Genomic DNA, 22,919 nt, shown 5'->3' with positions numbered 1-22,919 from the left:
TTGGTCAATGGGGCTACGGCTGCTGCTGCCAGTGGAGATAAAAGCTTTCATTGTCTAGCGACAATATTCTCTCTGGGGGCAACTGCAACGCGAGAAAATAAATGCTTCACACATCACGCATGTACCCACGTATACACACACATGAACTCATGTGCACGCACAGAAACCATGTACATATATAAACACACGAACTCAGCTACACACATAAACCATGTACACATGTATACACACACAAACTCATATACACACACACATATACCATGTACACACATATACACAAATTCATACACGCACATAAACCATGTACACATAATCATACATATACCATGTACACACATATATACACATAACCTCACATACATGCACATGAACCATGTATGCATACACACACACACAAACTTATATAAATGCACATAAACCATGTACACATAATCATACATATACCATGTACACACATATATACACAGATAACCTCACATACATGCACATGAACCATGTATGCATACACACACACACAAACTTATATAAATGCACATAAATCATGTACACATATACACACAAACTATGTACACAAAAGTACACATACAAATTTATATTTATGCACATAAACCACATGATCCCATATTCACAGGCACATAAATCATGCATATATATGTCCACACTTGAACCATATGCACAGCATAAACCACATATATAAACACTATGAACCCATATACATGCAGATAAACCACACATATACATACGAATCCATATACATGCACATAAACCATGTACACATATGCACACTCATGAACCCATCTACATACATGTTGACCATGTCATATACACACAAACCCATATATACACATAAACCATGTACACATATATATGCAAACAAGTCCGCAAACACACAAACCGTTTAAACATGTACACATATATACACAAACTCACATCCACACACATAAACCATGTACACATCTATATACAAACTCAAAAACACGCATATAAACCATGTACACATATATACACACACTCATAAACATGCACATAAACCATGTACACATACATACACACATAAGTCATCCTACACACAAGCATATACACAGTTCAAAGTAAGCAGACACTTACAAGTATCTACACACACATAAATGTATGCTTGCTTTCAAGTTACCTCACACCCAGCCTTTAAGCATTCTTTTCAATATATGACAATTTAAACAGTCCCTTATATATAAAAAAAACATCTATAATCACCAATACAAAAGTTCTGCAAATCAGATTCCTCTCTTATGCGGATAGAAAAATCTCAACGTGTTCCTGGACAGAAAGTGTTTGCAAAGTTAATCTACACCCACTGGAACCGGTGAGAGTGATGACAGCATTGAGCTGAAATATTTAACACAGACAAGCTGCTGAAATCTTACTGTTTGCACTGAATGCTGAGGCTGAAACTCAGTTTGTCTTTGGGTTCGAACGGGCAGACTCGTGTATTGTATTTAAATTCGATCGCAAAAAGGAACAGGAACTGCTGTGTCCCGGATAAATCCTGCCTGGTTCTGTCTGCACTAACGGAGGAGGCGGTATACCTCACCCAGTGCAGGTAGGAGCAAGTGGACACAATGGTTTCATTGAGTCTACCCCAGCTGTTCCTGTGTGGCGTTGCGCTGGGACTGTCAGAGCGGAGGTAGAAATGACAAGTAAGTCCCACTATTTTGAAGGACTAACAAAAACTAAAACGATGTACTTCGCGCAGTGTCAGTGTCCGATCCCCAATTTATTTTTAACAGCGCGATTGATCTGAACCCGGCTCTCGGTGCGTTTGCAATCTGCTTGAAAAGATCCCATTCAAACTGGCAAACCCCCTGCACAAATTGGGAGGCGGGTTCCTCCCGTCCGTCAGGGAAACAGTTAAGGCCACCTAAGCTGCCCAGTCAAAAGCAGCAGAGCACCTTTGGGTTTCAGACAGGTTGCAGAAGAACCGGTCAGATATTCCGCTGTTGACTGAGGAGACCCCTCAATTCCAATCAATCAATCAGCCAAAGCCAAAACAAAAAAGATTTAATTAAACAGCTGTATGAACTTTATAGTGAAAGTTGATCATAGTAATCTTAACTATCAGGATCGCAAACTGACCGAACGAAAGTATAATGGGGATAAAGGGGAGGGGGAACCACTCAAAACGAAGAGTCGTTATTTAATAAAAAAACTGTAAGGTGTTCACATCCATAGTATATTATTTCATTAAGAGCTTTTCAGGAGAAGGGATTTGGGAGTAAAACTCCTGGCTTTGTGTAGCGAGGTCACGACCTTTGACAGTGTTCAAGCGCTCCCCTTTCATCCTTTCTATTCCCTTCAGACCCTAACCTGCAGTGAAATTGCACCCGCTAAAGCTGGGCAGACAGAATTCCGCATTGTTACAGGGGCCACGTTTTTTTTCCCCTAAACAAAACAGATTTGAACTGAGCCAAGGAAACAAAAATGTATTGTTCTTCACAGATGGAAGCGAGGGTTGCCTAGGTAACCAGATTAATCTCCTTTTTCTATTCCTTCCTCTCTTGTAGTGTGGTAATCTGTGTGTTCCTTTCAGGGGGAGAAAAAGCGAGTCTCAAAGCCCATGCCCTAACTAGGTTGCTAATTAGCTGCAATTTACAATGAAGACAACATGATGAGATAATAGAAATTTGCAAAATAATGACATACCTCAGCAAAATATTCCTCCTCCTAAAATCCATTTTTGTACACAAAAAAATACAATAGAAAAGAGCCCTGCTAAAGCGGAGCTTGCAAATGGTGGTCTATTATGTGATACAAAAGTTTATTGTCTCCCCCTTGTCCCTCCAATCAACAGCCTATTGTTTGGCATCTTAAGTAAAAATGACTCAAATGCAGGACGGCATAATGATCTCCATTCTGCTGATGGAGACAGAGTAGTCAAAACTGTATCAGCACCGAACCCTGGACTCTGCCCCTTGAAGTTAGGCCCGAAAGGTAATTTACAATGCAAGGAAGGTGGGGGAACTGGCTTTGTTTTTCACTGAGCAAAGCTTGGAGCGCTTAGTAACGAAGGGCAGCTAAGCAAGGGCTGCTAATGAAATATGATGTACCGCATTTGTTTTCATCTGCTTAGGCAAATTAACCAGCCTTCAGAGCGTTAGACAACACTTTTTCTCCTTTATCACATCAAACAGCACCACTGGGGGATGGTAGAAGAGAGAAAATAAGAGCTGGAGGGAGTGTGTATGAGGGGAGGGGGGTGAGAGACCCCGCGATTCTTAATAAACGACTGAGGCCTCAAAACGTAGTGACCTCTAAAGGCATTAGAGGGACAGCGCGGAACCGCACTCCCCGCTCAGAACCTGCCACTGTTTGGAATTAGCATGTTCGTTCACAGCCTTCATTTAAAAAGAATAAAAGGGGAGAGAGAGAGAAAAAAAACAATTAAGTGGAACCTTGCTCTAATCTCATCCTGCCCATTTAGCCTTTCCCTCTGTGATGAGCAAGGGAGGCCAATATCAGCATGCTACCATTCTGCTTTAATTAAGAAAGACACAAACAGTGGGGCTGTGAATTAAAGATGTAACAACGCATTACCCTGATTAATTCGAGCCTCATGTTGGATTAATAACTGTAACAAAGAACAAAAGGAAATTGTTAAGCGAAATTGCAACCTCTTAGGCCAGGCAAAGGTCAAATCAAAGGATTTGAATTTCATCCGGACTTCACTTAATCAATTCCTTAGCAGGACCATATGTATGTTTTGAAAGCTCCCCATTGTAGCCGGCTGATCAAACCTAAAAAAACTACACAGTGTTAATTTCTAACAGATTCTACCTTACTTCAAGTAGAAACTTAATTAGCGCAGATGACTAACGGATAATGGGAGATATTCCCTGCAGATTTTCAGCTTTATAAAAGTTTTGTTTTAAAATAATGATGTGAAAATGATTTCTTTATACAGAGCTGTTAACTGGCGTGTTGAAACTCAAAACGCAAAGTTCTGCTTGTTCCACCAAAAAAGCAGGGATTGGGAGGGGTAGTGGGACACTCCGGTAGCGCCAAATTTATACTTGCAAACAGTTATCACTATTGATTGCAGCAATTCACACAAGCAGTGAACATTGTCCCGCTCGCTCACCTCTAATATGACTTACTACCTTGTGCCAACGTCTGGATACAGAGTGGCACTGCCAGTCACTAAAAGCACCAGCAAACCCGCCTCTCACCTCCCTACTAAGTCTCTGGCAGATTGCACTAGGCAGGGACAGGCCAAAGCGTGCATCACTATTTTACATAGCCGAGCATTGAATCACATTTTAATTTTTAATTTGATCTGTTTCCTGGTCTCAGGGGATGACATAATTACTATTTAAAATGTAGATTAATTAACAATATCAATCTTCTCTGTTTAATGGATCCGCGCTGACTTTTCTTTCTGATAGGCGCTCTAGCACTGACATGGGAAGGTGCTGTGGAGTACTCATTGCGGGGTAATGCCGCCGGTGAGTTGCAGAGTCCGTTTGGAAACACAGGCATATATCCTTCCAAGCCAATCTTTAAAACAATATCGGGAAAACAAAGACAGATTATTACCTAAATTCCTCCTTTATAGAAACATCTGGGGTCCACGTGTGGGAAGCGCTAATGAAGAGTTTCCTGACTGAACTGGGTTCCGAGTGATGTCCAGGCTCTCACATATAGCCTTAGAAAACAAATGCTTCCTTTTATTTTCTGATACAATTCCAGCATTCCCACCAGATCCTAAAATGCAGCTCCCAACATGTTTATTTATTGAACTTGTTGCTGAGGATGGGGCGGGGGTGAGGTCGGGAGGGTCATGTCATAAAAATGCCCCCAAAGAGATGGGGACAATGTCTAGCAAGGACAAAAAAGGCAGTCTGCATATTTTGCACTTAGCATGACAAAACCTGGTTCCAAAAAATAAAGTAACTAAACCAGAAGGTTTGACAACCATAAGGTTGATCTCTGTGCAATTCTACAGTGAATAAACTCAGCAGAGGCTTGAATACATATCTGTTTGCTGATTGGTATATATGTACCAAGTATTATGTTAAGCATGACCAAATTAAGTCACTAAAGAATGAATGATAGCGCTCCCAACGAAACAAAGAGGTCAAGTTAATTTAAATTTGATGTGATCTAAATTGACTCCGGAAGAATTCAGTACTCTACATCTTGCTATTGCAAGTTAACTGTGTTCTGTTTCAGATATATTGGGGAGCCAGTCATGATAACAGCTGCACGTTAAAAACGTAGGTGTCCTTAACTTTGTAGTGAGGTACAACGGTGTGCTCAGAGCCTCTGTAAAGGTATGAATGTGTGATAAAGTTTCATCACCTGCCAGTCAACCTATTGTTCTTTCAACCACATTTACTGGAATGATATGGGTTTGAACCTCAGGATTTTCAAATCATTAAAGGAACCATGTGCTATTCAAACTCAAATTGCTTTGTAATTTAGAATGCATCTGAATTAAAAGGCAGTTTGTGAATAGTCTTTCAAATCAATTACAAAAAAGACTGACTTTCTACACAAAGTCAATTGTATGGGCCTTGCATTTTACAAGAAGCTCGAGTCACTTAAGAATAATTATACCAACTTGGCACACCAATCATCACCTCATTGGTTTATGGCTACTGCTAACTTTCCTCCTCAGAGAGTAGTAAGGCACAAACCACAGTTAAGACTGCAAATTGCCTTACAATTGAGCTAGAGTGCTACTGTGCATGGCCTTCCAACCTCATTCTGCAGTTAGCAGCCTGAGTGGGGACACTCTTGCCTCTGAATCACAAAGTTCTGAGTTTAAGATTCCCTCCCCCAGAGACTGGAGCGTAAAATATACGGTTAACATGTCAATGCAATATGAAGAGAGCTCATGCTTTTCAGATGAAACCTAAAACATTCTCTGTAACAATTAGAAGTGCCCAAGACAATCTTTCAAAGAAGAGGCTGAGTTCTTCTGTTGTGCTGGCCAATAGTTATCCATCAACTAACAAGACTCATACAGATTATCTGTTCACTTATTTCGTTTGAACTTTTTGTGTAAATTGCTGCATGCATAGCAATTTATAAGTTTTCAATGTTTCAGCAGTGAGGGCACTTCGCAAGTTTTTCACTGGCTATAAAAGGAGTTTTGTGAGAGCCAGAGTTTGTGACATAAATGCAAATCTTCCCTTTCTTTGCTGCATCTTTTGCACTTCGTACTGGACTGGATTCAGATTGCAAACTATGAAATGCAGTGACCTACACCACATTGATCTGGTGCTCACCTGACTGCAGCCCACACCCACTAACCCAAATGCCCCACCTCCAGCCCACCTCTATGAAAACCACATTCTTGAAGGGACTGGACCCCAATTCCAGATACCTGCCTCAAAATTCAAAGCACAAAGCAGTTTTGCAAGATAGGGGCCCAATCACCTGATGACTAAAGTGAGGAACATTATTCTCCAAGGGTGGTGAGACTTCTAGAATTGTAGGAGAGGGTTGTTGGAAATGCCACTGTTGAATATATTTAAGGATGGGATAGACAGATTTGGGTCTGTCGGGGAAGAGACAATAGAAACAAGAATTTTGGATTCGTCTGTTACTGACGAACCAGATTAAATGCATCTTCATCAGTGATTTGGGACCACAAGCTACCCCAACAAGATGTTCAGGAATAACAGAGAAGGAGATGGGGGATAAATTATCCCGAAGAGGTGATGTTGCCAGTAACATTTTCAGTCCTCGTTGTTATTATTGCAAGGTAATTCATCTAATGATGCATAATTTTAGAGCTTCTTTTAGCTGCAGTACAAAACAGTCACCGAGGGGCTCCAAATCTAGTGAGAAATTATGAAATGCAATGCAATGTCAGTTTGGTGCCAATTTTAAATGTGTGTTGGGTTGGGACAAGTTTTTAACAGCAGAATTGCAACAGACCTGGGAAAGTCGCACTACTTTAAGGTTGCATTTTTAATTTGCAACAGCTGAAAAATCTGAACAAACCGGAATTCACAGCTGCAGTGTGAATGGGGCTTTGGAGAGATTGCGTCAAACAGTCAGAATCTTTTACCCTAATAGCAACTCCGCTGGAAATGTTTTGAATGGATCTTAATGAAAAGTTTGTTTCAGTTAACCCCAACCACATTTGTTTTAGGAAAGAAGTAAGATTGCACAAGCTGAAACTTTTAGAACTGAAATGTACAACAGTACAAGTTTTATAAATGCATGTGTTAACAAGACAAATTGTCATGGTTCTGCATCTGTAAAGGACGAGTGATAATTTCATTTAATAATATAGGTAAAGAGTCAATCAGGTCAGACATTACTAGGATATAGTGGAACACTAAATAAATACCTGGAAGCTCCAAAATCTGTTGTTCTTTTGTTTCAGTTAACTAATCCCTTCTAATGATGACATACAAACTATCCTGTGGCATCCAAAGGAACTTATCTGTGTAGCCATTCAAGACAAGCTGTTATAAAATAGTTATACAAACTACACTTAATCTCAGATTTACCTGTTCAAGCTGTGATCTGTAAATTCTAATAATATTCAATGACAGGGATTTCATTGTGCAGTTGTTTAATTACCCAATTCTACAAATCTCGGATTATGCTAATCTTGTGTGTTTTGGTCAAATTACAAACATTGGTGGAAGTTCCAAGGAAAGGCAAGAAAAGGAGCTAAGCTCCATCCCTAAATAAAAAGAGACTGCATAATGATAACAAAGGGATAAACTTGATGTCTAAACTATACTGCACAATGCATTGTGTTTACACGTGTATGGGTGATTTTGAATACAATCATTCATTATAGTTTTATTTCCTTTGTTTAATTGGGCACTCATGAAAGGAGTTATTGCTAAGATGTCCATTATGTCTGGCACTCCATCTGTTACTGGTTTCAAATGCTTTAAGTAAACAATTTGCTTGAAAGCTTACCTTATGAAAGCTGACTCAAGGCACAATGCTGCTATTGATTTGGAGAGTACTCAGTTAATTTCTAACAATTACAATTAAGTTTTATGTCAAACAACAGCATGCAGAATATCAATAGCTGTTGGACAGCTGACTAATGGCTGGAGGACACATGGGGGGCTCCAGTCAAGAGGTACAAAAGGTTCAGTGAGGAAGGACAAGAGATCCGATAATAAAACTATAGAAGGGAAGATGAATTGTACATATAGACCGAATGAAGGAGATCAAGAAGCAATTAAAAAGGGAAACGTAGAATGCAGAATCCAAAGAAAAATAAACACATTTAACACTGCAGTAGGAAATATCCACTCCATAGTCTGGCATTTGAATGTCAACATGAGTGGGTGGCAAAGTGCACTAACGTCATTGAGTGCAAATGGCATTATTTGAACATGTACAGTCATAGACAAGGTGATACAATTATGAGAAAAGGCCATAACCTATTCAACTTACCCTGTTACTTAGGTGCACATATTGGATTGTAAATAGCTATAATTGGATTCAGCATTACCAGTGGCATTGGGCTCAAGAACAGCGATGATCAGGGACACAACACAGAACCAATGGGGAAACTCACATAGATATGTACCCCTTGCTCAGACCTGGATAAAGATACATCTGGAGCAGATTGTGTTAACTTACCAGTGACTTGGAGTATTTCCTATTAAGATTTAGTTCATAATTAGAAGGGGTTCTCTCATAGTATATGGATGCTCAGCTTTATAACAACCAAAATAACTAGATATCTTCTCAGCCATGTTTCAGTCATCATATCTCACCTCTCTTTGCCAGAACAATGATTGAGCAGCACTGAGTATTGAGCCCCTTGAGGAAATATAGCCTTTTTCAGTTTTTCCACCAAGTGGTCAACTATTGTCCAACCTAAATTTATTAATTAAGGCTTACATCTTATTTATTTAGCTACTTGACTATGCCTATTTGACAGCTAAATCAAATTGTGTTCTTATGTGATATTCAACCCTACATATCTAGCAGAAAAAGCTGGATAGCAATCAATCCTGGAACCCTGTGTGGATGATTCCCTGCCCCAGTGATACTGAACCAAATTGCAATGACCCCTGTGCCATGCAAGTTGAGGTGAAATCTCCTCTAATAACCAAACTGGGGACTCCCATGCCTATATAATCCAGCACTAGGATATGTGAAATCAACCATTACGGTGTCCATTCAACCATTAACCTTGTCCTTGCTGCTCCCAATGTGATTGACCTTGCTGGGCAACAAAATGATTTGGTAGACCTTACACCAACCGTGTTAGGAATGACTGATGATTCAATGTATCAGTTAATGTAATGGAAGTGTCACTGTCTAGTAATTAGGAGGCACATCCTAATGTTTTTAAACCATTGGTTCACATCCCATTACAGCAGCTGGTAGAATTTCAATGGTAAATAGAACATGAAACATCAGAACTCTTCTGAAAAAGTGCGATACTAGGCGCCAAACGTTAACTCTGTTATTGGATTAGATTAGATTAGATTACAGTGTGGAAACAGGCCCTTCGGCCCAACAAGTCCGCACCGACCCGCCGAAGCGAAACCCACCCATACCCCTACATTTACCCCTTACCTAACACTACGGGCAATTTAGTATGGCCAATTCAGCTAACCTGCACATCTTTGGACTGTGGGAGGAAACCAGAGCACCCGGAGGAAACCCACGCAGACACGGGGAGAACGTGCAAACTCCACACAGTCAGTCGCCTGAGTCGGGAATTGAACCTGGGTCTCTGGCGCTGCGAGGCAGCAGTGCTAACCACTGTGCCACCGTGCCACCCACAAATTCTCTCCACAGATGCTACCAGACCTGCTGAGTTTCTCCAGCACATTTTGCGTTTTTTATTTCATATTTCCAGCATTCACAGGGAAGGAAATCTGCCTACCTTAGCTGGTCTGGTCTAGTTTTGACTCTACACCTGTTGCAATGTGATTGTGACCATGTAAGTAGTGGGTTTTGAAGGATTTGTCAAAGGACCCTTGGTGAATTTCTGCAGTCATCTGATATCTGACAGACACTGCTGCTACTGTAGGTTGGTCGTGGAGGGAGTGAATATTTGTGCATGTGGTGCCAATCAAGTGAGTTTGCTTTGTCCTGGATGGTGTCAAGTTCCTTGAGTGTTGTTGGAGCTGCAGTCATCCAAGCAAGTAAGTGGGGTGACTTTTATCATACTCCTGACTTGAATTCTCAATGAATCCTCTTGCTATCAATATCTATGGATGCATCACAATTTGGCATGGCAGCTGTTCTTCCCAATACCACATGAAACTACAGAGTTGTGAACACAGCCCAATCCATCACACAAACCAGCTTTTCATCTGTTGACTCCATCTCCCGCTGCCTCAGGAAAAGAATCAACATAATCAAAACCCCCAGGTGAAAGTGAGGACTGCAGGTGCTGAAGATTTAGAGTCAAAGAGTGTGGTGCTGGAAAAGCACAGCAGGTCAGGCAGCATCCCAGAAGCAGGAGAATCGATGTTTTGGGCAAAAGCCCTTCTTCAGGAAATTAAGGGCTTTTGCCCGAAACGTCCATAATCAAAACCCCTCCCACCCTGGCTATACACTTTTTCATCCTCTCCTATCAGGCAGAAGATATAAAAGTTTGAATGCACATACAAATAGATTCAAAAACAGCTTCTTCCCTGCTGTTGTCAGACTTTTGAACAGACTTCTCGCATGTTAATTTTGATCTCTATCATTGCAACCTCAGCAGCTGTCACACTGTGCTTTGTACTCTGTTCTGCTGCCTTAATGCACTTTGTGTGGTACGATCTACCTGTAGAGCACACAAAACAACACTTTTCACTGTATCTCAGTACACGTGACAACAATAAATCAATCAATTACCGTTGACAAGAAACTGAAGTGGATGAGCCATATAAATACAGTGACTACCAGAACAGGTCAGAGGTTAGAAATCCTGCAGCAAGTACTACACCTCCTGATTTCTCCAAAGCCCATCTATCATTGACAAGACACAAGAAAGGAGCACTCCCCACTTGCCTGGATGAGTGTAGCTTGATTCATAGGAACGGAATGTTAATATTCTCTGAATACTTAACTGACTGTTGTTTATTGTGAATGAAAAACATGCACCGTACTCAGCTTCCTTTAGCCCTCCATAGATGAAAACCCTTAGATGTAGATATTATTGTCATGTGTACTCAAGTACATAGAGTACAGTGAAAAGTTTTTAATGTCACCACATACAGTGTCATCTTAGGTATAAGTATAAAAACTTAAGAATAAGGTAGAAAGAAATAAGGAATAAAGTTAAATATTACAGTCCTTCTTAGTATTAAGTTGAAAAACATAAATAAATAAAGTTAAAAGGTTTAACTTTACAGGCTTTCTAAATAGCTTAGCCTTGCTGGGACCATACTTCCTACAAGGGCTCGATCTCCTCCACTTTGGCAAGTTTTCTTTATGGTGGCTCAATCTTCCCTTCTCTTGTCATTGCTGCAGATGTCAGGGGGACTTCCATCTCCGCATTGGGCTCGCTCCTGGGATCTCGGACTGCCAAAGCTAGGATCCAGGCACCGTCCAGGCCAGGCCTTGGCCTCACCTTCGGTCCACACGCTAATCCTCAGTCTCATCTTCGGTCAGCACTCTGGGCATCAGGAACTCACCAAGAGTCCTGGGTCAGGCCTCCAGCCACTGCCTCGCACTGGACATCTAGCCGACCGCCCCATTCAGCGAGTCCAATACTACCACTGCCGCCACTCTCCGGAAGTTAGGAAAAAGAACTGAAAATAAATGCTAAAACTAAAACACAAAATAAAAAGCAGAAAGGGAAGAAGAATAGCAAATGGAGTGGATGAGCTTATTCTGCAGCGATGCAAGGTACTACTCCTGGCTAATTGTTTTTCAATCCATGGCTGTTTTGTTTCCAATTGCTGTCTGACTTTTCATACAGCAATAGTTCTTATTCAGTTCATTATGAGGTCAATCCAACCTTGCCTTCAGTAGATATTGGAAAATTCTCCATTGTTACCTTGCCAGCCTACAATAAAACTTCTAATCTGAGTGTTTTGTCCTCACTGCCAAGTTTAAGTCTTGTGCGTTGGACATATATTTTGAAACCACAGAGAGTCATTCTGATCTTCTCAGCTCAACTAGCTGATAGAAATACAAAGATCTACAACATCATTTTATTAACCAAGTGTTCTACACATCTCTTTGATCTGAAAGTAGCTTTTGATCACAGGTTTAAACACATGCATGGCTGGTGTTGACTCAGTTCAATTTTTCCAGGCTTTACTCCATATTCCTTGACAAATACCTAATAATGTCCTGTTGATATCAGGCATCAAAGGGCATCAGTTCCAGGATGTTCATTTTGTTTAATGAACTATGTAAGAACTTAGCCATTTGTCCGAATTTAGCCATTGGCGACGTGAGCATGTACATCTGTGCGAGTGCTTTTGTGTCTAGTCAGCACTGATGGCATAAATACCAGAACTAAAAGCAAGCTTGTTGTACTTATTGATAGCAACAAAATACAGAGAGAAGTCGGGAGAGAAAATTCTAAGAAGTATGAGTGAAGTTCATAAGCTAGATATGCAGCTGGGAAAATAAACAAAACATCAACATTGATGGAAATGTAGATCTGCATAGTTATAGAAGGCATTGAAAAAGAAGGCAATGTGGAAAATTATGAGCACTGAGCAACATTCCCTCTTATTTTCCTTTGCTGTGCATGAGTTATTTGTCCCATGTGCAGTGAGTAGCGACACAGCTTAGAGGGAACATTGATAAATGGGGAAAATCCTATGTTGACAAAGAGGTCTTCACTAACCAGCAGTATGGCTCAACAAATAGAAGAGGTGCTTCCCAGAAAAGAAGGAATGTATATTTCACAGGACAACCACCCTAGCCAATTTTGAGGTGGAGCAATTGTTATTATATAAAATAATAGAATCCCTACAGTATGGAAGTCATTCAGCCCAACAAGTCCACCCCTCTGAAGAGCATCCCAGCCAGACCCACCTATCTTTGTAACCCTGCATTTCCCAAGGCTAACCCATCTAGCCTGCACATCCTTGTACACTATGGGCAATTTAACATGGCCAATCCACATTACTTGCACATCTTTGGACTGTGGGAGGAAACCCATGCAGACACAGGGAGAATATGCAAGCACCGCCCAGGCCATGGTGCTTGTCCTGAGAAATACACATTCTTTCTTTTCTAGGAAGCACCTTTTCTATTTGTGGGGCCATACTGCTGGTTAATGAAGACCTCTTAGTCACGGTAGAATGTTCCCCATGTGTCAATATTCCCTCTAAGCTGTGCCACCACATGGGAAAAATAGCTCATGCACAGCAAAGGAAAAGACATGATTGGTGGTAAGTGTAGCATGCTATGAGGCAGGAGTGCTAACCACTGAGCCACTTTACCATCCATATAGGAAAATACAACATCTAATAAGCACACAGCAAGCTCCCCACACAGCAGTGGGATAAATTAGAAAATAAGCCTTTGTGTGACATTGACTAATACAGAAATTTTTATCCAGGGGAATGGGAAGATCACCAAACCTGCCTCTCCCCAAACTCTATTGCCAGCCACTCACCTTTGATTGATGCCATTTTTATATCCTTCTGAGAAGAATTATGGGACCTATTTTGAACTTTGTATCTTAAAGTTGGTACCAGTACGGCATTCTCTCACTAACACGTTGAGGTGACAGACAAGATTTGGCACTCAGGGTGTGGGGCTTGAACCCACCACTATTCATATGAAAAGATGTTTCCACTGGCCTAACGCTGCGAAAGCACTGTATCTGAGTCTCAAAGAAACAGAAAGATACATTGAGTTAGTTATTCAGTCTCAAATGGACAAGTCTTCATATGGTACTCCATCTGACACACCTTCAACCCAAGAAAATCCCTCCACAAAGCCAGGTTACAGGAGGAAAACTTAGGAAATGATGCTATGGATCACTATGTAGCAATTTGTGGTTACATGATGCATGACAGATTGTACATTGCAATATAGTGGCCCGCATTGCTGCACTGCCTGCTAGTACGCACTGTCACTATGTTAATGAAGATTTTGTCACAACAAAACACAGGAACTTCGCCCAACCATTTTATCTCATATTTTACAAAAAAAATGCACAGAGTAATTTCCATCCATTATATCTAAATGTTTGGAGCAAATTTGCCATGCGGGTGGTTGAAGCAAAGACATTAGTAATGTTGAAAATGACGCTGTTTGCTGGATGGAACAGTGGGATGCAAGAGGAATAAGCTTTGACATGCAAAATGGCCTTTTCCATATCTTCTGACTTCTCTTAAATGAAAATAATAATATTTGCCTTTATGCAGCACCTTGTCACATCAAAACAACTGAAAACTCTCCAAACAAATTACTTCGGAATTGAAAGGATTACTGATAGGCAAAAAAAAGTGTAATCCTTTAAAAGGATGAATAATATCACACAAACATTTGTAAGTTGAAAACTGGAGAAGGCTGTTTAGCCTATCGAACCTGTTCCATCTTTCAACCAAGTCTGTCGATGACCTTGACTTTTTTTAATGTCATTAATTGAAAGGGTAATGTTAATAAGAACGGGTTCCAAAGCTCACCACCCTCTGTGTGAAGTACTTACCATGTGTATCCCCCTTAAACTTTCCACCTCTCACCTTGAAAGCGTGACCTCTCATTATTGAATCCTTCACCCTGGGAAAAAGCTTGTCTCTATCCACCCTGTCTATACTCTTCATGATTTTGTAAACCTCAATCAGGTCCCCCCCTCGATCTCCTTTTTTCTAATGAAAATAAACCTAACGTACTCAACCTTTCTTCATAGCTAGCACCTTCCATACCAGGCAACATCCTCGTAAACTTTCTCTGCACCCTCTCCAAAGCATCCACATCCTTTTGGTAAAGTGGTGCCCAGAACTGTACACAGTATTCTAAATTCGGCCAAACCAATGTCTTGTACAATTTTGACATGACTTGCCAGAATACCCTGTCCAATGAAGGCAAGCATACTATATGCCTTCTTGACCCTCTATCCACCTGTGCAGCAATCTTCAGGGTACAATGGACCTGCACTTCCATATCTCTCTGCCCATCAACTTTTCCCAAGGCTCTTCCGTTCATTGTATAATTCACTCTAGAATTAGTCTTGCCTAAATGCATCACCTTACATTTTTCTGGATTGAAAACCATCTGCCACTTTTCCGCCCAACTCTCCAGTCTATCTATATCCTCCTATTCTCTGACAGTCCCTTATGCTTTCTGCTGCTCCACCAATCTTTGTGTCATCTGCAAACTTGCTGATCATACCAATAGTGCCCTCTTCCAGATCATTTATGAATATTACAAACAACAGTGGCCCCAACACTGACCCCTGTGGAACACCACTGGTTACCTTTCTCCATTTTGAGAAACTTCCTTCAACTGAAACAAACAGCTAAGGTGATGCCTTAGGGCCACATTGAGTTTTTAATCCATATTGTGAGGGTTCGGTCTTGGGTTGTACCTTAAATCCACAGGCACTCAGAGGGAGGCAAGGCTGTTTCAAATAGACAATTAGAAATATGACAAGCCATTCTCTCTATGGTGGAAATCGAGGCCACAGTCTGTACTGGAGGTGGAGAATGTGAGACTTTTTAAAAATATTTATTGATGCAATATCACGGTCAAGATCCACATTAGTTGCCTATTTCTTAAACCAAATAGTTTGCTCGGCCATTTTTGAGGGCAGCTTAAGAAACAAGCACATTTGTGTGGATCTGGAGTCATATGTAGGCCCAACCAGGTAAAACAGCAGATTTCCTTCCCTAAAGGAACAGTAGTGAAGTAGATGTGTTTGTACAATAATCACATAGTTTCATGGTCACCATTGCTGAGACTAGCTTTCACATACAACTGTGTTAATTGAATTTAAATTCTGCCAGCTCCAATGTGTTTTGAACCAGTGTCCTCAGAATATTAGCCACTGATGTAACAACATTACCACTATGCCAATACTTTCCGCCTTATGTCTGCATAACTTGAAAACAAACCTGTGACAATAATCTTTCAACTCACAAATATGGATCAGGTTCCCTAGAAATGAAAGCCATTAGTGTTGGTTCATTAAAAAGTAAATTTAATATTTTGAGGAAATAACATTTGGATTACAGATATGAGTAACTTGAGTAATGGTGGATAGTAAGTGTAGCATGCTAGTGTGGAACAGTTGACTTTGGGTCAATGGCTATGGGCCTTTCCTCATCCCATGAACTAGGTCTGTTTTAGACTCATTAATACAGATTGATTGCTGTGATTGGCCAACAACTTCATTATCATGCATCATGCAACCAAGAGGATGATAGGAGATAAACTAAGTCAACTTTCGTTTTTATCATCTAAGTTAATACAAGCTTGCTAGCTCCTCTCTAAACACATAAATAACACCAGTGCTTAAGCAGAGGCTCACTGATGAGGTTACCTAGTACGGTGACAAAACATCTGAAAATGAAACATCCAACTCAGCGAGCAAACTTAAATCCAGAACCTCAACCTGAGATACAAATCTTCTCAAAAGCTCCCCTCTTCATAGCTGCTCTTAAAAAGGAGTTAGCAATACCATCTCTTAAATGTGGACAACAAATGGCTAAATCTACTTAGAATTGCAAAGATTCATTCATATTAGTTTCTGCAAAGATCTGTTAATAGCAGGTAATCCTCAACAACCTGTGGTTAAGCTGGAATGCTGTCTTCCCGGAATCATATTTCTCTTCATTCCAAAGTCCCGAGCACATTCTATTTTCTGACAGTGCCATGCAATATTGGTAGAGTGCTGCATTGTTGGAGGTGCTGTCTTCCAGATTTCCAGAAGCCCCAAGGTCCTCTCAGGTAGATGTAAAAGATCCCATGGAATTAAAAGGTAAAAGTAAAAGGTGAAGTTCCAGAGGACCAAAGGGCTGCTCTCTCATGACAGAGAGAGAGAGAGAGAGAGATGATTGGTGGTGAGTTTAACCTGAGGGAAGAGGTTAAGAAGGCAGGACCTTCACGGTGACCTCAGCTGGAATGAGAATTGAACCCACGCTATTGGCATCAAAAGACAACTATAGGAGCCTCTAGCATAGCATGTTTGAAGACTTGCTGGGGATTTTCCCCTGGTGTCCAGACCAACCCTTATCACATATCCAATATTAACCAACAATACTAAAACGGATTACCTGGTCATTTTCTCATTGTTGCTTGTGGGATATGTGAACAAATTGGTTTCTACTTGCTTACATTGCAACAATGACTGTGGTACTTGAAAAGTAAAGGGAAGTATTTTAACCCTGTGAGAAGAGGGGTGTATACATACAATGCATTTCTTTCTTTCTCTCTGTCTATCTGCCAGTCTTTCTTATTGAGATTGCAAGCATGCAAGGTGTGGCCTATAGCTCAGCAACTGGTGGCTAAGATGTCCCACTGGCACCTTTAGAAAAAGCAGCTCAAGTGTTTACAGACAGTGTCAAAGTGGGAACAGCCCCACAAAAGTGCGTGTGCTAATTATCCGACAGACTTGTCATTCACAACTGCATTGTTTCCTTCACGATATACTTCAGAATGTACCAATTTTTTTTACCACTGACTCATTTCTAATCAGTATCTATAATAATTATTGTTTTTAACTAAGTGTGTCTACTCCTTTCATCTGTCTGGAGCTAAAGCAGTCAAAATGAAACAGCCCAGGAAGAGATATGATTGACAGTTCTGTCACCCAACTGTCCTCCACCACCCAATCTAACCTTGATTTGAAACTTTCTGGGTGACATCTGTTACATTGTAAAGCAAGTGTTTGCAATTTTCTTCTCTCAAAAAAACTGAGGTAAAATAAACCCTGACACCATTGTAATGATTAAGTGGGAGCCATAGAATGGCCATTTGCATACAGAATAATCAGCACTGAACAAGCACATTGTGACATAAATGCACACTTGCCAACCTTTTCATTATAAAAATAGGTAGGAGGATTTCTGCCACTCCAAAAGCTCTGCATACATAGTACATGACATCTTTGCACCCAGAGAATTATTTCTAGAGGTCTTAAAGAGACAGAACTGTGTTTGGAAAGGACTGTCATTTATATAACATCTTCACATTTTCAGGACACCCAAAGTACTGTCCAGCCGAATTAAGAAATGTTGATTGGACTCACTGTTGTAATACTTGCTTTCCTACTGGCCTATAAAAAACATGGATTTTTTTAAAAGAATTAATCATTTATTGGATGTTCCCCAGTTGCCTTGATAAGGTGATGGCCTGCCTCTTTCTATGCAGCACTTGGACACAATAGTGCGGCTCAGTAAGCAAGGACAATTAAGAGTCAATTAAGAATCAACAATATCAGAGCGGGATGGGAATTTTATATATATGCTGGATGAGATGGGGACAACTTTCTTTCCAAAAGAGCATTAGTTGAACTATTTGGAATTTCACGACAATGCAAAAGCATTTTAGTTTTGCAGAAACAGCCTTTTTCAGCTTCGGGCATCTGGGTTCCATACCTTTAGTCTTAGTTTCCAAGTCTCTCTAACCATTATAGCGTCTGAAGAAATGAGATTGAGCGAGAGGTAAATGTCAGCTGGTCCATCATGCCTCCAGCATGCAATGGGGGCACCTTGTCCCACTCTATTTATAAAATATTTTTCAACCTTAGTTCTGTGTGTGTGCGCCCCATCCTTCTGCCTCTAGCCCAACCATCCAGGTCTTCCAACCATGATGGTTCCTCATTGTTGAATGTGCTTTCTCAATCTTGACACAAGCTGTGTCCTTCCCCATCTTCAAGTGCTTCCTTAAAAATCCTTTGGATTGTATTTTGGCTACTTCACTGGTTTACTGCCCATTCCAGCTTAGAGCACCCAGCACGTTGTCATTTGGAATTTGTGCTCGAATGTCTTGTAGACTATCACTGTTGGGGCTGGCATGGTGACTCAGTGTTTAGCACTGCTGCCTCACAGCGCCAGGGATCCGCGTTCGATTCCAGCCTTGGGCGGCTTTCTGTGTGGAGTTTGCACATTCTCCCCGTGTCTGCGTGGATTTGCTCCGGTTTGCTCCCACAGTCCAAAGATGCGCAGGTCAGGTGAATTGGCCATGGGAAATACAGGGCTATAGGATGGGGTGATTGGGTGGGTGGGCGGGCGGGGGTGTCTGGATGGGATGCTCTTCACAGGGGCGGTGTGGACTCAGTGGGCCGAATGGCCTGACAAAAGGACTTCACCGGACAAAGGAGCAGCGCTGCAAAACTTGTGATTTCAAATAAAGCTGTTGGACCATAAGCAGGTGTCCTGTGACTTCTGAGCCTGACACAAGGGTGAGCAACCTGTATTTTCCACTGTGTACTCTTGAGTTAGGAGGCTTTTGTTTTAAAGATCTTTTCTCCAAGATTTATTCCCTTCCCTATTTCCTTTCTTGAAGGCACTAACTCTTTCACCTTCCCAGCTAAATCCCTTAATAGGGACAGCCGCCTTAGCAACAGCCAACTGGTTGGCTCGGGGAATGTGACCCTGGGTCACAGGTTACTGAAATGGGTCAACCCTGTTTTCCAGTCAGTTGATATGACTGCCATGTCTTAAAGCCTGATAGAATTTTCATTGACTAGGAGCTCCAATTAACCAAAATCATGTATGGAATGAGCTATCAGAGGAAGTGGTGGAGGCTGGTACATTACAACGTTTAAAAGGCACCTGAATGGGTATATGAATACAAAGTGTTTCGAAATATGTAGGCCAAATGTGACTAGACTAATTCAGGATATCTTGCTGGCATGGATGAGTTGCACCATTTCTGTACTGTATAGCTCTACGATTCTAAACAAAAGGTGTTGCTGTTGATTTTTAAGGAAACACTTAAAGATTTAAATTTTGCTTCAAAAGTTCTTTCAGAAGAGTGCTTTCTTGGGGGGTATAACCAAATCAGAAATTGATGCAGAACCAAAGTAGGTGGTGGAATAAGTGGCTAAAGGTTTAAGGAGACTCTGACAGAAGGAGATAATAGTTGAAAAATTTAGTGAGGGAGTTTTGCAGCTTTGTGCCCAGGTGTGCACCAATGGTCAGACAAAGAAAGTCAGTGTACAACAGGAGATCATAACTGAGGAAGGCAAAGTACTTGAAGAGTTGTAGAACTGGAGGAATTTAATGCAACAGGGTGGAACGTGTCCATAAAGGGATTTGAACACATTGGTGAGAAATTTACATTTATCAACATTGGTCTCCTTCCTATCGGAAAGATGTTGTGAAACTTGAAAGGGTTCAGAAAAGATTTACAAGGATGTTACCAGGGTTGGAGGATCTGAGCTACATTGAGAGGCTGAATAGACTGGGGCTGTTTTCCCTGGATATCGGAGGCTGAGGGGTGGCCTTATAGAGGTTTTCAAAATTATTAGGGGCATGGATAGGATAAATAGACAAAGTCTTTTCCCTGGGTCGGGGAGTCCAGAACTAACCAAAGGGTCTGTTTCCATGCTGTACATCTCTATGACTCGATGACTCTAATGTCATTTATAGACTCCCAGTAGGAACAATTACAAAGCAGACCCACCACCAAAGCAGTTAGCACCACTATCGGTGATAATATATGACCTCAAGGTTCAATTTTTTTTCTGAAAAGGCATAAACCAAACTCCTATCTAGTTGCTGTGCTAGAAGTACAGGGATTTCTCTTGGTGTCAACACCACCAATCACAGATTACCTGGTGACAGCTGTAAAGTAGGATAATTGCCCTTGCAACAACAGTTACTGCACTTAAAAAAACAATTCAGTGTTTGTGACATTCTGAGGGTGTTGTCCCTGAAATGCAATTAGACATATTTTATTAAATGAACAATGTTCTCCATAACTTCCAGCAGCCACCTGGATGCAGGGAGCAGTTAAAACAGGGAGCCAGGTGATGACTGCAGGAATAAGCGAAATACATAGGATAATATGGAAGAAAATTTCCCGAAAACAGTGGTCTCCAACACATAAATCATGATCGACTGATCAATCACAGATCTTTTATGGATGATCTCACTGCCCAGCCCTGTTCCCAAGCCACACACGAATTGATTGCCACGGTGCTGCATGACTTCTACTTCTAGAAGCCACACGGTTGGAGAAAAGTGCATCGTGTTTTTAATGGGGTTTTGGCAACGTCTTGCATTGTGTGCCAGTTTGGTCCAGGTGGACTATCATTGCAGGCTAACCTAAGTTCTGTAGTGGCAATACGAGCAAATGAATAAGAAATATACCAGGAACTGATGTGTGAAGTCAAGCTATTACATTTCCCAAGGCAGTGGTGGCAGGGTCGGCAGGGTTTCACTCCTGAGCCCAGGGCTCGGCCACTCATGGCTAATGCGGCGAGTTCTGCCACTCCACACAGTTCCATCATTGCTGTTCCAGCTCAGGTACGTTTTGTTTTGGTTGCTCTGGGGCCTCCTCTTGATGCCCTCCTGTGGGTCATCGGGGGGTTCCCTGTATCTCCATCCCCGCTCCATCTCGGTTGGCGGTACTGGAAGATGAGCCAGGATCCAGTCAGTCAATTCAAAGCCAGGCACCCTTGATCAACCCAGAGCCAGGCACCCCATTGGTTGACTTGGAGTCAGGAAGAGACGAGATTAGGGTTGTGCAGGAAAAGCGCAGGTCAAGCAGCATCCGAGGAGCAGGAAAATCAATGAAACCTTGATTTTCCTGCACCTCAGATGCTGCCTGACCTGCTGTGCTTTTCCAGCACCACTCTAATCTTGACTCTGATCTCCAGCATCTGTAGTCCTCACTTTTGCCTTGGAGTCAGGAACCCGTCAGTCAATTCGGAGCCAAGACCCCATTGGTCGACCCAAAGCCAGGACTCCATTGGTCAATTCAGAGCCAGGAGCTATTGGTCAGCCCGGAGTCAGGACCCCATTGGTCAACCTGGAGCCAGGAGTCCATCGGTCAATTCAGAGCCAGGAGTCCATTGGTTGACCTGGAGCCAGGAGACTGTCGGTCAATTCAGAGCCAAGACCTCATTGGTCGACTTGGAGCCTGGACCCCATTGGTTGACTGGGAGTCAGGAACCCACTGGTCAATTCAGAGCGGGGACCCCATTGGTCGACCTGGAACCAGGATGCAATTGGTCAGCCAGGAGCCCGTCAATCAATTCAGAGCCAGGATCCCATTAGTCAACCTGGAGCAGGACCCAATTGGTCAACCTGGAGCCAGTAGCCCAGTCAATATCCTGCTGGTCAATTTGGAGCCAGGACCCTATTGATCGATCTGAAGCCAAGATTCCATCGGTCAGTTCAGAGCCAGGATCCTATTGGTCGACTTGGAGCCAGGAACCCCTCGGTCAATTCAGAGCCAGATACCTGTCTGTCAATTTGGAGGCAGGACCCCATTAGTTGATGTCCAGTGTCAGAGGAGATGAGGGATTGGTGAAGTGCGATTGTCTCCAGTTTGGAGATGGTGGATGTGGGAGCAATAATGTTGGTGGCAGCAGGAAAGAAGCACAATGCCAGGACATCAGGAACGATGTCAGCCAGCAGCGACTTGGGGAGCAGAGAAGGTGAAATCTACGAAGAGGGAAAGATGAACTTTTGAAGCTTTAGTAATATCAATTTAATATTAATTTATTCAGTAATTTGTTCTGTAATCCAAGATGGCGCAGGAACAAGGCGACGTTATCCATTTTCCACACTGCCTAGGTACAAGTGACAATATTAAATAAATCTAAATCTACTAGAGATATAGGAGGCCATTCAAGCCCATCATGTCTATCCAAACTCTCTGCAAGCGCAGTTCAGCCAATCCCCCTTCTCTGTCCGTTCTCTGTAGATGTGCATCTAAGAGATGCATGCAGGATGAAGAAAGGTTGTGGGGAACACTACCGTGTCCAAATCCGAGCAACCCAAGTTGCCCCGGAAACAAATTGAGCCCTCAGAAGTGACCCTGTGCCTCTAAACTTGAAAGCCGCAGCAATATTCCGA

The 22,919-nt window shown here is 41.8% G+C and overlaps 1 protein-coding gene across 3 annotated transcripts in view; it reads right to left on the bottom strand.

Annotated features, from left to right (window-relative positions):
- The window catches only part of sox5 (SRY-box transcription factor 5), a 384,221-nt gene that overhangs the window by 276,035 nt on the left and 85,267 nt on the right, over positions 1 to 22,919 (bottom strand). The window lies entirely within an intron of this gene.

The sequence above is a fragment of the Chiloscyllium plagiosum genome, chromosome 23 (assembly GCF_004010195.1).
Source record: "Chiloscyllium plagiosum isolate BGI_BamShark_2017 chromosome 23, ASM401019v2, whole genome shotgun sequence".
NCBI lineage: Eukaryota > Metazoa > Chordata > Chondrichthyes > Orectolobiformes > Hemiscylliidae > Chiloscyllium > Chiloscyllium plagiosum.
This window is presented reverse-complemented; position numbering and strand designations above follow the sequence as displayed.